General features: G+C 34.0%; 1 protein-coding gene and 2 non-coding genes across 3 annotated transcripts in view; 1 reads left to right on the top strand and 2 right to left on the bottom strand.

Moving 5' to 3' along the window:
- LOC119074813 (atrial natriuretic peptide receptor 1-like) overlaps positions 1-8,929 on the bottom strand; it is a 151,265-nt gene extending 142,336 nt beyond the window's left edge. Inside the window, exon 1 of the mRNA XM_037181102.1 lies at positions 8,117-8,929. The gene's annotated coding sequence lies outside the window, so the exon portion shown is untranslated. The remainder of the gene's footprint in view (positions 1-8,116) is intronic.
- Positions 4,954-5,025, bottom strand: Trnap-ugg. The gene has a single exon. It is a non-coding gene; the product is annotated as a tRNA-Pro (tRNA).
- Trnap-agg lies at positions 5,261-5,332 on the top strand. The gene has a single exon. It is a non-coding gene; the product is annotated as a tRNA-Pro (tRNA).
- Positions 8,930-16,683: the final 7,754 nt, after the last annotated feature.

Genomic DNA, 16,683 nt, shown 5'->3' with positions numbered 1-16,683 from the left:
ATTCAACACGGAAATTCAGCTTCTGTGCTCGGAACATTGCCGTCAACCCAAGCATTGGATTATGTTTATTATCTTCTTTCAAATGAGAATAAAAAGCGACAGGTTATGTTTTCCCCTGATTCTCCTGAATCAGGCCAGTTTCCATGCATGGTTCTGAATGAATAGAGTAGGGTGATTTTTGTTAAGAATAGTAGCCACTCCATGGGTGGAATTTGGGTCATGTACAGATACAAATTTAGGATTTAATTATACGTCATTTGCGCAAACTGTCTAATAAAATGTTTTCAAGTTATAATATTTTTGCTCAAAATTTGAAAATCCCTCAGCGCCAATATGTCATATACTGGTAAACATCGATGACTTTTAAGGCTCCGATAACTCTAAAATTGCTAAGAGAGCCAATATAGCTAAGAGAAAGTAAACTTTCGCACCTCAAAATGATTTTTTTTTTTCGGCTCTCTTAGCAAGCATTAAATAGTTATTGTGGACGGTATATTTTAGGCAATTTCGCAGATTGTAGCAACAAAAGAAAAATTCTGTAATATCTGCCCAAGGCATGAAAAACTTAATACGTCACGCGAAAATGAAATGTCCTTGTGACGTAAATAACTGTTTCTAAAGGTGAACCCGAAAATCAGTTCAATGCGGCCGGAACTCATGCTATAAAATCAATGCTGTGCTCAGCTCACTTCAATGAAACAGTACGTCGCAAAAGCTCTGAAGAATCATTACTTTTTAGTGAGTGGTTCATATGGCCTCGAACTACTTTCTATATATAGCTCCGAATTGAGATTCCGTTGGTTTAACCACATTCAGTATTAAAATCATCAGTCGCAAAGTAAAACTTACGAATCAATTCGATCACTATGTGGTAATAAATAAACTTTATGGCGTTGAAGGATGAATGCACAAAATCTTAGGAAATGAGAACAATTGGATCTTAACTTTAAATCTTATAGGAGAGATACGAAAATGTGTTTATTGCCTGCCCCAAACGAAAGTTGAACATTACGTAGCAATCTTTTCCCTGCGAAAATGTTCGATTACATGTGAAATGTTATCGGTTCGTTTTGCAGGAATTTTTATTTGAAATTCAACTTTCGCATGGAGTAGGCAGTAAGCCAAAATATGTTGGATGCTGTTATGTAATTCATTACTGCCCTTGCCTATTTTTGAGCAACTTTTTTTGGTAACTGTTTTTCGACAACTCTGGCCTTCGGTTCGGATAATCAAGCGCTACATTTGTCGAAAATACAGTTATGAAACCTTGTTCCTCAATAACTTGTTGCCTTTATCAAAAAATTGTTACCTCGTGCCTCTACTCACAAGTTTTTGTAATTTGTGTATAATCTCATTTTCGTTGCAATAAACAAAGGCAACGGGAGGAAGGTACATAGGATCACCGCCGATCCAGGTCTTTCGACTGAACACTCCCAAAATCCTTATCTATCTATGTATCTATCTCATACAATGAATTACTTTCGCAGCATCCAATGTAACCTACTATTCTTATAAATCCATTTTCAATGCTGTAGTTCTTAACGTTCTCAAAAGTTTTTCAGATATTACGTGACGCTTTGTGTATGCAGTGTGGCTTAACACAAAACTTTTCTTTTCTAACAAATTTTACGTTACGAATGTTTCAATTCAAATGAAAACCATTACAATTACAATCTCAATTAAAGGCTACATCTCCACAATTCCGATGCTTTAAAGCAAAATAATCAAAGTTATTTTTAAATTCGAATATTTATTTTTAGTCCATACAAATAAACATTTTTCCACCACATCGACATAATAATCAAATGAAAATATCGAAGGAAAAACTCAAGTTAAACTTGGTTACTTTGTAAATAAATTGAAAAGAATTTCCATTCTTACCATATTTCCCAAATAATCAAGTGTGAATGAATTGGATGTTTCGAAGAAATGATTCGTTTCTGTGCGAATAGAAAATCGAACCAAATTCAAGCGATCCACATTTTCTACTCTGTCTCGGGTCAGAGGAATAAATATAAAATATGATTGAGCCGAATGTATGAGGAATTAAATTCGTGAGTGCTATAAAACAGTGAACATATCAAACATACAGGCGATGCTCGAATTCACTTGTCATAAATGGAAAGTATTCATTGCCGCATCAAGGCTATCGAGCATCGTAGACAACATCATATATGACACATTTCATGGGTGTAACGTTTATGTTTGGACATTGAATGACCGTGCAAGATATATTATTGGAAAATGGAAAGGATGTAAAGTGCAAGAATGTGCATACTTTCCTTAATTTCTTAAACGAAGTTCTTAAGGGACGAAAATATGGATTTTTCTTTTAAAACGAATGGAGCGCAGTATTTTGTCTAACGTATATGTCATATGTCACGCTAAATTTAAATACAAGTTCTTCAGACCAAAATTCCCCCTGACTACTGATAACAATGGTACTTCTTATGTGACATTTCTGATGAGGCGTAGCCGAGGTCGGTAAAAAGCCATTTCAATCATTTGTCAACTGCCTCTTGAGGTTTCGCTTTATGAAATTTATGAAGCGAGCACTACAACATTATGGGAAAGCTTTAGCTTAACCATAGGGAACAGTAAAGGGCGCAGAGAAAAGAGAATAACGATCACTGGCAAATAGCTATTTTAAGTAGGAAATACTTTCTCGCTCGAGATAATTTTTTTTAATTCGGGACTTTCAATCGGTGATCGTGTCTTTTGTACCGTCTGGTACATTTCTGGTTGCGACTTAGTGAGTAAAAATAAACTTTCGTATTTTTCTTTGAACTTTTTATTCAGATCAGATGTAGTTTCCTTATTTCCAGCTTCCGGACATTTTTATTCTTTGTTTTATTCTTTCCGAAACATCACAGAGTCAACCATATAGAGACTTGTCACATAGAGAGGAAAGATGTAAAGAAAAGATTTTTTTGCGGAATCAAAGCATTTTCTTGATATTGCGTTTATTGCTTTTAATTAATTCTTGTTGACAATAGCACAAAAGTTGTGTAGACACAGATAGTGATAAAAGTTGTTATCTTCAATATTGTCGTATATATACTTCTGTCTTCACATTCCAGAAAAATTGATGAAAGCACAAATAAAAGAGCCACCAAATTTATTCATTGAATTTTAGGAAAAAAAAAGATTTTGTGTGAGTTTCCAGCATTAAATCCATTTCCCGCTACCCTCAATGGTCATCAGATATGAATCACATGATTTCTATACTATAAATTGGAAAGTATCAGAGAACGTTGCGTTATACTAATGAAGCCTTACAAACGTTCATTGTAATGAAATCGTTTTCAAAGCGGTGATAATAATCTAGGTACATATTTCTCTATGGTATCCATGACGAAAATTGTGTACGTTTCATTTTTACATTTTCAGTTTCAATTTAATGTTCACTTTTCCAGAGATTATGCTATTGGTTGTTTTAATTAACGATATGAATCGACTTGAACGTATCCAAGAGAAGAGGAAATCATAAAATATTCGTCAGGTTTTAAGTTTATGTTTTAATGGCCGAATTAAGAGATCAAATTTTCTTTTTATTTATAATTCTGAGAAGAAGAAGTAAATCTACTGACCGTAAATTTATCGATTATGACGAGAATCGATTCAATTATTATCTCCACATTTAGATAGGTCGAAAATAAAAATAGCAAAAGAAATGGACGAGGTCTCCTCCTACCACTTTACCATAAAAATTGTCGTAAAATACCATCGATTTTAGGCAATTGCCGAAGACCAATTAAAAGTTACCTTAAACAGAAAATCGTTGTTTTTGAACGACATTCAGCAGGGGCTGGTACATAAATCAAAAATGTTCTAAGCAGCGACAATAAAAATTGTTCTAAGTTACACCCGCTCTGTGGCTTATAACATTTTTCGATGAATTCTATTTTAGGAAATCGAATCGAACACATCGTTATCGCTGGCTACACTTGGCACTTATTTTCTGACCAATTTCATTTTTTATATGCTGTGAGCTGTGATGTGAAACATCAAATTTTGTAATAAATTTTATATTTTCAATATTCCCATGTCATCATTTTCGCACAATTTTTTCGTTGTTGTTTTCCGTCGTTATCTTATAATATTTCCTTTTTTTTGCGATTTTCTAAAAATGTTTATGTGTTATTCGGATTTGAGTTTTATTTGATGAAAATCTGTCGGTTCGAATTTTTCGAGTTGAAGATAATCTTATTTTCGATACGAAATACTCCGTATGTGTTCGTGAATTGGAATTTAATATCTGAGTTGCTCTTGTGTGTAGGATTTTAGGTGTCTCATTGTCTCATACATAACCCACTAACAGTCTTACTAGACACACATTGGTTTAGAAGAGCTTACTAGTATTTTGTTTTCATAGAGAATATTTTAATCAAGCAGTCAATTAGCGTCTACTTTAATTAATGAACCCTCTGATTCACTCTGTATATTTAGTCTGTAAAACGAATTACGATGTTTTTAACAGTAATTAAAATTAATATTGATACACCTCCCTTAAAATCAATGGCAGTAGTGTCAGGTAATTTTTCTCTATATTGAAAAGTCTAAGTGAATTTTATTGCAGAAATTGGTGCGTGTCAAGACGAATAAATTTTGTTTTATTAAATTTCACGACACAGAAATTTTGTTGTTAAAATTATACGGTCCCTTTCAGTCACGGCTTGTTAGAAAAGACAATCTGAAAACGATTTGTTTTTGTGAAGGTACTTTATTAGGGAATTGATAATTTTGAATAATTTCTCAAATTTCTTTCAGTGTTAACACGTTTATTCAACAACATTACCGTCGCAACGATTGAATTACGTATAAGAATCTACCCAATGTTAAAATGTAGAACTTCATTTTTCTCAACCTGAATTTGTTCTGTTGACCCGACTTATTTTTGATGAAAGCACGATCGGTTCGAAAAATCAATGAATATTTAAGGGAAAAAAAATTGGGCTCAACCGGGATTTGAACCCGGGACCTCTCGCACCCAAAGCGAGAATCATACCCCTAGACCATTGAGCCGTTAATTCATCAACGATTGAATTTTGATTTTATTATAAAAAAAATCATTTCCATAACCATTCAGTTTTATCAACAAACTCAAGAGTGAAAGGCGTGTGCTGTATTGGATGTTGTAGGTACGCAATATTATGCGACATTGACAACATCTTCAAAATTTAAATTAGTTTTTTTTATTGACCATTAGATACATAGATGAAATAAAATATCTTTACGATACAATGTTTAAACTGTAAGCGGTTCAATGGTCTAGGGGTATGATTTTCGCTTAGGGTGCGAGAGGTCCCGGGTTCAAATCCCGGTTGAGCCCATTTTTTTTTTCCTTTTCCTTCTCGATTTTTTCTATGGTAAAATGGTATCTCCAAGCAAAGAATCAATTAAAAAATCAGAGACTGATATTTGGCTGAGTTGCCGATACAATTTATTGTATAAGTTTCAAACTCTATCAAAACAAATTATCTTTCAAGAGACGGTTTCATTCATCATTTGATTTATTTTTTATGGAAAACGTTATGTTGCTGGACGACCTAACGCTTTTAAAGTGTCACACCAATTTTACGTTGCAAATTTTTTCTTCGCTTAAACGTGGTTTTGCAATTCATCGGCTGGGGAAATACTGGTAATTGATGACAAATTTCGGTGCACAATCCACAATCTACAAGTTCGATATACACCATTTCCAAGCATGTTTTTATACTCAGCTGGTGTGCCCTCAGTTATTTGTTTTAATTAATTATTTTTACCGAAACCATCATTGGTCTCATTTTCTGTATGATATCAAGCGACCATTTTTTTTATTCAAATCTAATTATAGCTCACAAAATTGAATGGGCATATCGTTATAACGTTGGGAACTTGTTAGTAAAAATCAATCACAAAAATCAGTGTATAACATTTTCCGGCATCAGAGTTTACATCTGATAAGAGCATTCATTATCAGCATTTTAAAATGAAGTGATAATTCAATGTTTTCAACACAAAAAGAGCAAAATCGTAGATTATGTTGAAGCAATCTTTCGTCATTTTTTTGAATTGGTTTGGTTGAGGACGCCACTATACTCTGATTGTTACTGTAAAATTACTATGCCAAATAGCATTTCATTTAAGCTTATTCGCCAAGTGGACTGGCCTGTAGAGGCGCCACATATTTTCGTAGTACTTCATTCTTTGCGGGTTATTTTTATGTGTAGCAACTTCATTTTTGTCAACTAGACAACTAGACTCCCTGTATACTAGTGACAGAATGAACTAAATATTAGTTTAGGAGAAAATTGTGTTGCATTTTACATTTAGTTTTCAAACCGCTTTGTCCTATTCCCCAGAGAGATGCTAAGATAACGGGACGCCGTTTCGACGGATAGAGGGAATTTGTCAGCCTTTTTCATATAACGAATGAAATGTCAAAAATGGCTGACTTTTTCCAAAATTGGTCGGTTGTTTACAAAATAATTAATTTTTGACTACAATGATTCGAGAAGCAGAATATGGAAATACGTTTGCATCGGTGTAAAAATTAACGTAAAGGGTTTTATTTGCAAGGTACTTTCGTATTATCTGAGATATACGCGTTCAAAAATTGGTCTCCAAAATTGCTTTTTTCAATTCGGAAATAGTGTACGAATACTGAATCTGATTTATAAATAAATGGACTTACGTTCATTCTGATCCCACAAGGATCATATTAGCAATTTATTTCATTAAAATTGGTGATGCTGGAAGTATTAAAAAAAAATCTGTGGTTATGTCTTTTTCAATTTGACAGCTGGTCGCATACGGTTCAATTTTTTTCAGAAATGATGAACAAATTCCCTCTATCCGTCGAAACGGCGTCCCAGCCGTCATATTAGCATCTCTCTGCTATTCCCATATCAAATCAATCGTATTCGCCAGAATTTTCTGACTTTTATTATACGAAAGCACCTAGCACACTAATAGGATAATTGATGCGTCAAAGTCCTACTCTGTTTAATACCATTGTTACCATTAATTAGTGTTATGATTACCACCATTAATAGTATCAATGGTATTTTGTAGTATTTTGACACATCAATTATTCCATTACGGTGCTGGGTGCTTTGACTGTACCATTGAACGGTAATATACTATTTCAAACATAAAAATTCTAAAGCTTGAAATAGTACATTACGATTCAATCGGACAAATGATGAAAATCTTGTGTGAAGTTTACCGATCCGAACCGAGGTCGGTAAACACTCAATAGCTCCAAAGCTTGATGTTAAATTTCACAACTGTGAGCAGAAGTTCAATTGACCTTACCTAACATTTTTGAGTAAGACCACAGCACCACTCCCAGCATTAACGTACAAAATATTCGGAAGCTGAAGAAATCACAGTCGACTCAGTGTTTTTTTTGTGTGTAAAGATAGGGTGCGCTAGTTAATTCAGTGAAAATGCTAGGAGTAGTGCTATGGAAATTTACATTAACGTTCAAACAACGATAAAACAATCTTCTAGGGTCGGAAAAATTGTGATATACCGGTTTTCTAATTACTGTGGAAGCCGCACGCAGGTATGCTTATATTCTTTGCTCAATTATCATCGCCAAAACGGGAATTTACACATAAACGCACTCATTAAGTGGAGGTTAATTGCTCTTTTGTTCAGATTTTCTAAGTACCGTGCAAATATTATGACCAATAATCATATCGTGATGTTCTAATAAATAGTTTACAAATATAGAATGACAAAGCTGTACGCCCCGTATTCATTAATTTATGTCAGACAGGGTAAGTCCCCCCTATTGTCAGAGTTTGTCTAACAGATTGTAAGTTTCAGTGCGTATAAATACACCAACAGTAATCTGAAGTGATGATGATAAAATAAAGTGGAATATTTCTACTTGAAGATTTTTTATGGCGAATCGATAATAAACTTTCGATGGCATTTAAAGTATTGTGTATCACATTGACGGGAAATCATTTCGGTTAAGGTAGCCATCTATAATCAAATCATATGGTAGAAATAAGTCATAATTTGTAAGACTGTGTATAAAAACCAAGATAATATTTTGTCGTGAACATTTCCTATTATGTATGGTGATCATAATTGGGTGTTAAGTATTCGTTACACAAACCTCTTATTAGTCACCAAAGATGATGATGTTCACCGGTATTTCGTTCTGCTTATTATTATTTTTCTACTCAATTCGCACTCTCTTCGGTCAAGATTTCTTTACACTTGAACAGTAAAATGTTGTTCCAGATTTTTTTTTCTCTTCTATTAAGTAAATTTATGTTTTTGTGATATCGCAATTTTGTATTGATTTCAAACGGTTGTAGTACACCAATTCAAAAGTAGCGTAATGATAGCGCGTTTTTTTATATTATTTTTCAAATAATATTATGGTTGATAACGCGATTGATTACACCGAAATAGTATGAAGGCAAAAGTTACACATTCATTTACACTAAAAGCTTGGAACGATACAACAACCACTTCAACTGTATCAATCAAAAAAAATTGTCTAATTTTTTTGTTGTATCACAATTAAACCCACTACACACACTCAACACAAATCAATATTATTTAGCGCCTTCTTGTTACGGTCAATTTTCAATTCAAATTCTTTTCCTTCCTTCCAAACAAACGCTTTATCGTAACAAGCATGTTGTACCGTTCAATCAAAATTTACGAATGAAACGTTTTCCGCATTCATCTTTTTCATCCCGCTTAGTTTATACGTTCGACGCAGACTACAGAATCACAATAAAAAAAACACACTCGACGATGTTCAATATAACGCTTTTCCGCTTTTCATTTGATATGAAAATTCTGTATATATCTCGTGTACACGGTTGGCCGTACAGAGAGTAAACACAAAAACCGACGACGGAGTGTTCGGATTACTTGTTGTTGCCGTCTCAAGAAACAATGACGTACTGAGTCGCCTGTCCATTGTACAATTTATCATCTTATCAATTTCTGAAAAGTTTTTTTTTCTTTTTTTAATTTTTTTTATCTATATTGTTGCTTTGATATTGGTTGGATGAGTGATAATAGTGTTTATAGCTGACATTGTTTTGTGTACTCGTGGGTTGTAAGTATTTTCTCAGCAAGGTAGACAAAACGTTACTATTCGCTAGAAACGGCCAAAATGTGGGACGATTTTCAGTGTTTTGGTGGTGTACATTCCAGGAAGTGTGTAGTGTGTTCGTTGCTGCATAAAATATGAGAATTCAGTATATAATCGTGTAGTTGTCTTCTTTCACATTTCTTTAGTCAGCTTCACCACATCCCTACCGTAGTTGAAAAAAATACATTTTGTGTTTTCAGTAGCCTCGGATTCGCCTCGGATGAACAAAACTCACACCAAAACTAAACGTTCATTTCTGCACAAGCATTTTACACTATAAGATGAGGACATTACGATAATAATGAATCACTTTCCGACAATCTTATAATTTTCACGTTTCTTTCCAGACGTTCGTTCGATAAACAATAAATCAAATTTTCTAACAATTGAGCGCACAAAGTTATTGCACAATGACCACTTAAGCGGTATTTATTCCAGTAAAATACCATCTGATGGGTGGGTCAGATCCCTTGACTGTCTGAACTTCTCAATAGTATTTTTATTGGAAATGATTTATTGGTTTATTTCAATAAAATGTAATTTTGATGGCCACAAAAACATATATAGAAAAAGAACCACAAGAACGGTCTGAATCTGTCATTAATAATTTAATACTGTTTAGCTTCACTGAAAATCTTCGAAACGTTGTCTATAAAATGCTCCAGTAAAAAATGGCGTATGTTTTCAATAAAACTTCTCACTCGTTAATTTAATTCATTTAGCAACAGCAGTTAGAGCTAGATCGTTAGACCAACATAATCTATCCTGGAACCTAACCTCAGGAATTCCATTCTCCACCAAATATTTTTTTTTAAATGCGTTGAGATCATACAAAAGAAAATACACCACCAATACGTAACACATTCACTATGATTATGATCAAAAATGTATGGAAATGTGATTAAAAAACGTTAAATATAGGACCCATGACTTACAGACAAGGGAATAATGAGCACTACGGACGGACAGTTGAAGGAAATCAATGAGTAGCTACTTCAAGAGACTCTTTTCGAATTTATTGAGCCTCTTGAAAAATTCGTAAAAATCTTAATTCCGAATATCAGGCTACAAACGGAGCTACTAGCCTTGTTGCTTTGTTTCGTTTCCTTCTACAGTCTGTTGAAAAAAAAAACGTAAAATTGGAAAGGGCAATTTTGTGCAAGATTAAATGACCTATGTTTGTTGTGAACTTTTGCCAGCTCAGCTGGTGATGACTAATTAATCAATGCAATGAGTTTTTGAGTTTTTTTTAACTGTTTCATTACCGAATTTATTTTTGGAATGGAATTACGTTAATATGCCTATACTGAGTACTCATTAGTGTTTCCATTAGGGGTATTTATTGTAAAGTATTGAATTTTATGTAATTCCATTACGTGCTTACAATAATCTGATTAAATCATCCGGTCCCACTAGAAAATAACAACAATGAATTGGGTGAATTCATGGGTGGTTTACCATTGCGTTTTCCCAAATTCCATATTTAATTCGATGTATGCACTAAGTAGCGTCAGGGTATGCACACGTATGGTGTTATTGTGTAAACCAAATGAAAATAAAGTAACGTAATCGTAAAATTATTGCGAAAATGCTATTGTTTCAATAGCAAAAAAAATCTTATCAATTTGAACTGATATCTCATGCCTTTAAGTATAAAAAATTTGATATATACCTTGAACGGTACGTATGAATACGTATGTACTACATATACACCGTGAAGATATGTATAATTGCAACAGCGTCTATTTCTGTCGATTATTTTTAGCACACATAGCGTTTTACCTGTATTATAAAAAAGCAATCTTCAATTTGTAGACTTAAGCCCGGATAAAAGTACACGCAGGTTCGTAGGTTTCTGCCAACATTTGCACGGTTTTCGGACGAAATGTGAAAATGACTTATTCGACTTTTGTCTTAAAGCATATATACTACGTACCATTTCAAAATTACCTTTTCTGCCTAATACTGGTTGGAGAACTGGCTTACATTTCGTTAAATAGGAGAAAGATTTTTAGTCGCACATGTGCTGTCGCGGTGCACGTATCTAAAATCCAGAGACTATCTCTGGGAAAACATTTTCTTAAATTTTCGCAAGTGCCTAATATTTGACAAAGTTTCAAAAATGTTAACCGAATGTTTCACAAATGTTTATACAATTTTTGTGAAACATTCGTGAAACTTTGTCAAATATTAGGCCCTGATTTTCGCATATTTTCCTTAATTTTGTCAAAAAAATATTTTGGGAAAATTTGGAAAAATTAGCGAAAATTCAAGAAAATACGGTGGGTACTCTTCCCCTGCATATTTCCGTACGGTTTTTAGGACCCCCTTCCCCTGAAGTAGTACGTATTATTTGAATGATTGCACCAATTTCGATTTACTGTCGGGCTTTCTATGAGGTCATTGAATTAATTTTACATGACCTGAATGGGACTTGTTCCAGATTTTTCTCGCTTATTTTGAAATTCAGATTCATACCCTTGCCTTGACTTACGAATACCCAACGATTTCTTGATATTGTCTCATGATTCTTGGGCATGATTTCCATAATAATAACAACCTGCTGCAAACCAATTTATTTTTCATGATCCATTGCAACAGTGAGAGTTTTTTCTTCTGACTTTGTTTTCTGTATCTTTGAATAAATAATCGTAAATTTTGTTCGACAGTTTTTGGATGTACGCACATAAACATTGAAATTATTTCAATAAATTTTCATTTTCAGTTCAATCATTCGGTATATTTACAGGAAAATAAACAAAACGTAAAAGCTAAGTATATAATCTTCGCGGATGATACACCGAAGAAGAGAGTGGTAGATTTTCTGTCTATTCAATAATTGTTTTATTGAGAAATGTGTCCATAAATAAAATGCAAATTCATTGAGCTGTTCGATCGTGTTTAAATTTCAGAACTTCAAAGGAAATTTTCTTCTTATTTTCTATTGTATTTCAATCGAGACTTCAATGTTTTATAATCAATTTATTCAGAAATGTAGATCTGCTTTCTCGTCTCAAAGTTCCGACTTATGTACAGGATATCTTCACAAGGGTGGCGTTCGGAAACGAGTGTTAACGCTAATATTCGTGGAGGTAAGAAAACATACATAGAATCACAGCGGCAGGGATGGACTCACTCGAAAAAGAACCTTGACCTAATACTGAGATGCAAATTACATTTTCTTCAGGGCTTACTTATTACTAAATGAGAATACTAGATTAACCAGGTTGTAAATCCAACACTCCTCCTCAATCTGATCGACCCTAACACTCCTCCTCAATTCAATTAGATTAAAAGAAAACTCACGCCATACTTACCACCTAATTTCTGATCTAAATTCCAATTCCTGTTTCCTGTTTCCTGGTGTAACTTCCAGTACCGATTTCCAGTTCCAATTTCCAGTGCCAACCTACCGCTGAATTCCGATCGAGTAGTTAATTCCACGTTGTTCACTAAATTCCAATTGTTCCGCAAATACGATTGAAAAGTTTGTCGTATTTCTCAATTCCAACCGTGTGCAAATTTCAATTGTCCATCGATTCCATTCGTATGCCATTTCCGATTGTGTATTAATTCCAATCGGTCCAATTCCAATTGTGCCAGCCCCGTCCACATCGAACATATTCATTTAAAATTTAATTTTCTTCTGCAATATCTGCGTCCTCTGGGCCCATAACCTGTTGGTTTTTATGTAGATTGCGAGAGCAGTAATAACCCAAGGGTTAACAAATTGAACAATTGAATTTATTGAGAACGTCCGAATGGAATAAGTAATTGACTAAGACTGTGGTGCAAACGTGTTATCCAACATGAATAATAGCCTCGATAGCTAAACCGTCTGTAAAAGATTAACTTTATTCATTACTAACAACAAACAGTAGCATCTTTCGGTGCATCAATCATATCCTATCCGGGTTTCAGTTGATTTTAAATTTAACTCTTTTATTACCGTGTAAGTAGTTCACAACCAATTGAACATTGCTGATAACATTCCTAAAATAGCAAAATCAATTTAAAAATATAATATTGGATTAGCATTACGTTCCTTTTTTGTTACTTAGATTGAATACAGATTAACGACATCACTTTTTTATCGCCAGCCACTCGAGATAAAGACTTTTTTCCAGCTTTACAATTAGATATGCTTACCGAACCGAAGCGTCTATCGTGGATATTGAAAAATTATATCTTTTTAATATAAATAAAAAAAATATGATAAAATTGTGTCATGTGCGTGAAAAGCGGAACTGAACGTCTGAACGTCCTGAGCAAATGGAAAAACACAAATATTGTGCCACACATTCGGCTTCCCTTTTTTTCAACTGGAAAACAATATCACTGTAATTTGGATAATTGATATATTATATTGACATGATTGACATGCAACATATGTCACGAAATAATTGAATCGAAAGAAAATCGTGATGACAATGGTAAGCTTAATAGGCTTCCCAATATTAATCACAGATTGTTGTACAGGTAAAATCAGGAGTCCATCGGTGCCGCTACTCCTATACACTTGAAATGAAATCACCAAAACAACTGTGGCTGGGCTGAGTGATCAAACATTCTATATTTTTATTGATTTCGTATTAAAATCAATTATAAAGCAAGAAACCGAAACCGAATTCTTTTGTCAGATGTTCGTAAATATTTCTTTTATTATTTTAACCTTTAATATATTGTTGCCATAGAAAAATACGCCTCTGCCAGCAGCCGGTGTCACACCTTCATTACATGTATACAAATATATACCTTATATTGTCTTACCATTTTGTTTATTCATCATTTAGCACTCATTCTCAAAGCATACCGAATTATTATTGTATCATTTTCGCAGTGTAGCACCTTCAATTTCGGTGTAAATACGAAAAATGCGAAAAGTTCTAGTTAATTTGAATACCAACTTGTTCACTTGAAAATATCTATCAATTTAGGTGGTTCACAGATTGTTTGTATATTATTATATACTCTCGACTTGTGGCATAGACTATTATGTAAGTAAAGAGTCAAAAGGTGTCTCAAAGTTTTTGTAGGTACAATAGCGACGAGACAGTATTGTTTGACTACAAACCAACATAAACGATTGATAAATTGAACATACAAATTAATGGAGCTCGGTTTGAAAAGATGCACAAGACGTAAAATAATTACAGCTTTTGCACAGAGAACTTTCACAACAGTATTAAGAACATTATGGTAAAATTACGCGGAGGTAGAAGCTTTTAACAACCACAAACTCACTTTACTGTACAAATAATTAAATTTGGCACTTCCCATGTTCGACGTATTTTCGCAGATTGATACAATAGTTATTTGAGCCACAAAGGATGAAAGTAAAAAAATATTAGTCTTGTGCAAAGTTCGCAGTCCGTGCCAGGCTGTATTATTCTTTACTCGACATCCCTAGCATGTAAAGTTGTGTACGTATCTGTCTTCAACGGTTTAATATAGACATTTACGCAAGTTCAAGTCTAACTAAAATTTCGAAAAGTTACGCGTCCAATGTAGATTTGTAAATAACTATTATTTCATAAGTTTCATAAGACGCAAGACAGAGTTTTCTTTATCGCTTTACGTCAGTTATAGTACTTGGTCTTACCGTAAGACTATTGCGTGAACACAGTTTTCAAGAAGTATTCATTTAAAATGCCAAACTCGAAGGTTGCAAATAATTCCCTTTAAGTCTAAGTTTGTAAGTAAACATTGCCAAACTAATGATCGGATGAGTCATTCCAAAAGATTTATTTATTTTATATTATATTCCCAAACTTTATCAGACTAATGTAACAAGGCTTCACTGGAAGGGTCTGGTCCTCTGCCTAAATATGGATTTTAGACTAGTCATCAATTTAGGCTTATGCTTTTTACGCCATTAAATCCACATCAGTAGACACAATGGGCCTATATATTTTTATGGCATTAATTTAGAGAATGGAGTTTTGAAGTTAATCTGAAAGAATGTCTTTTGATAGCTTCATCGGTCAATAAAGACTGCAGGAATGGACCAATAAACCCCATCTTTGAGACCAATAATATTTTTGATTTAGTTTCGCTTCAAGCTTTATCCGTTTACACGTTTCCTAAAATCTAACAATGTTTACAAAAATCTAAACAATTTTAGATGACATTTTAGGATATTTTCGACATATTTTCCATTTTTAGTCCTTTTTTGCAAAACACTTTCTTCACTGATTTCAACATTCTTCAATTTTTTTTTACAATTGCTAAAAATTTCCTATGTGCATAATGAGCACCAGCTGAATATCACCAGCTGGTGTACAAACAAAAACACATTGTATCGTAAACCAGAGCCGGATTAACCATATGGGCTAGGGGGGCCCGGCCCACTGGTGCTGGAATTCCATCATGAACCAAGTAGAGGGAACACAAAAATACAAAAGATTTCCTCCAAAAACTTAAAAGTCAATTCGCAGAAACTTCGAACAGTCGGGATGCAAGCCGAAGGCGATACAGACGAACTATGGCTCAAACGAAATCTTGTTGGGCTGTTATGGCTCTTACAAAAAATTTCTCCGAAGTGGTCGTGAAAATATTTTTTTATCAATAATTCCAACGATGACATAAAGCACTATCCATTGAAACCCCACTCGACCATAGCCATTAAATTTTGGAAAATCGTTGAACTTTGACGTTCCCCAAATAACGTTTTTTCGAGTGACTTCCTCAAGCTGATTTCCTCTAGATGATAATTAATAAAACTAAAGGGATACAGCCGGAAGATATACAAATGTGCAAACAAAGGTGCTTCGAGTGACAGCTGCCAAATAGAGTACTACTTTGTATGAAAAATGTTTCCAGATTTTGTTACAGTGCAAAAATTTGCTCGATACACTGTCCTGTTTCAGTATCCTATTTAGAGTACCACTCATGTTTGAAGTGCGTTGGTCTAACCAAAATACGTGAATTGTAAAAATTGATATTTCTCGATACATTGCACTATATCCACATGGAACTGCAATTTTTTGTAAATACATGTGAGTTGGTGAAACAGGAACAAATCAATTTTACTTCAATTTACTATTACAAAAAAGATCTATGACACATCTTCCAGCTGTATCACGTTAGTTTTACTAACTATCATCTAGTAAAACTGAAAAGAGGAAAATTCACTCGAAAAATCGTTATTAGGGGAACGTCAAAGTTCAACGATTTTCCAAAAATTTGATGGGTTGAGGTACATTGCGAAAAATAAACTCCATTTCTTTCTGTGACAGAGCTGCTCTTCAAAAATTTCAGTTCTTTCGAGGTTTTTCACCTGTTCTGGCGGCTGGGTCATCGGCGTTTGTTGGTCAACAATATTCCCCTCATCGACCTTCATATGCGTATACAATTTGACATTATTCAAATCTTGCATGTTGGAGTTATTGATAAAAATCAATTTTCACGACCACTTCGGAGAAAATTTTTCTAAGAGCCATGACAGCCCAACAAGAAAAACGTTGTTCCACGAAATTCACAGAATGGAATGGCGATTCATTTGAGCCATAGCTCGTTTGGATCGAAGTCGGCTTGAATCCCGATTCCATATAAGTTCTCCGAAGTTT

Source organism: Bradysia coprophila, unplaced genomic scaffold (assembly GCF_014529535.1).
Source record: "Bradysia coprophila strain Holo2 unplaced genomic scaffold, BU_Bcop_v1 contig_151, whole genome shotgun sequence".
In the NCBI taxonomy this organism is placed as follows: domain Eukaryota; kingdom Metazoa; phylum Arthropoda; class Insecta; order Diptera; family Sciaridae; genus Bradysia; species Bradysia coprophila.
This window is presented reverse-complemented; position numbering and strand designations above follow the sequence as displayed.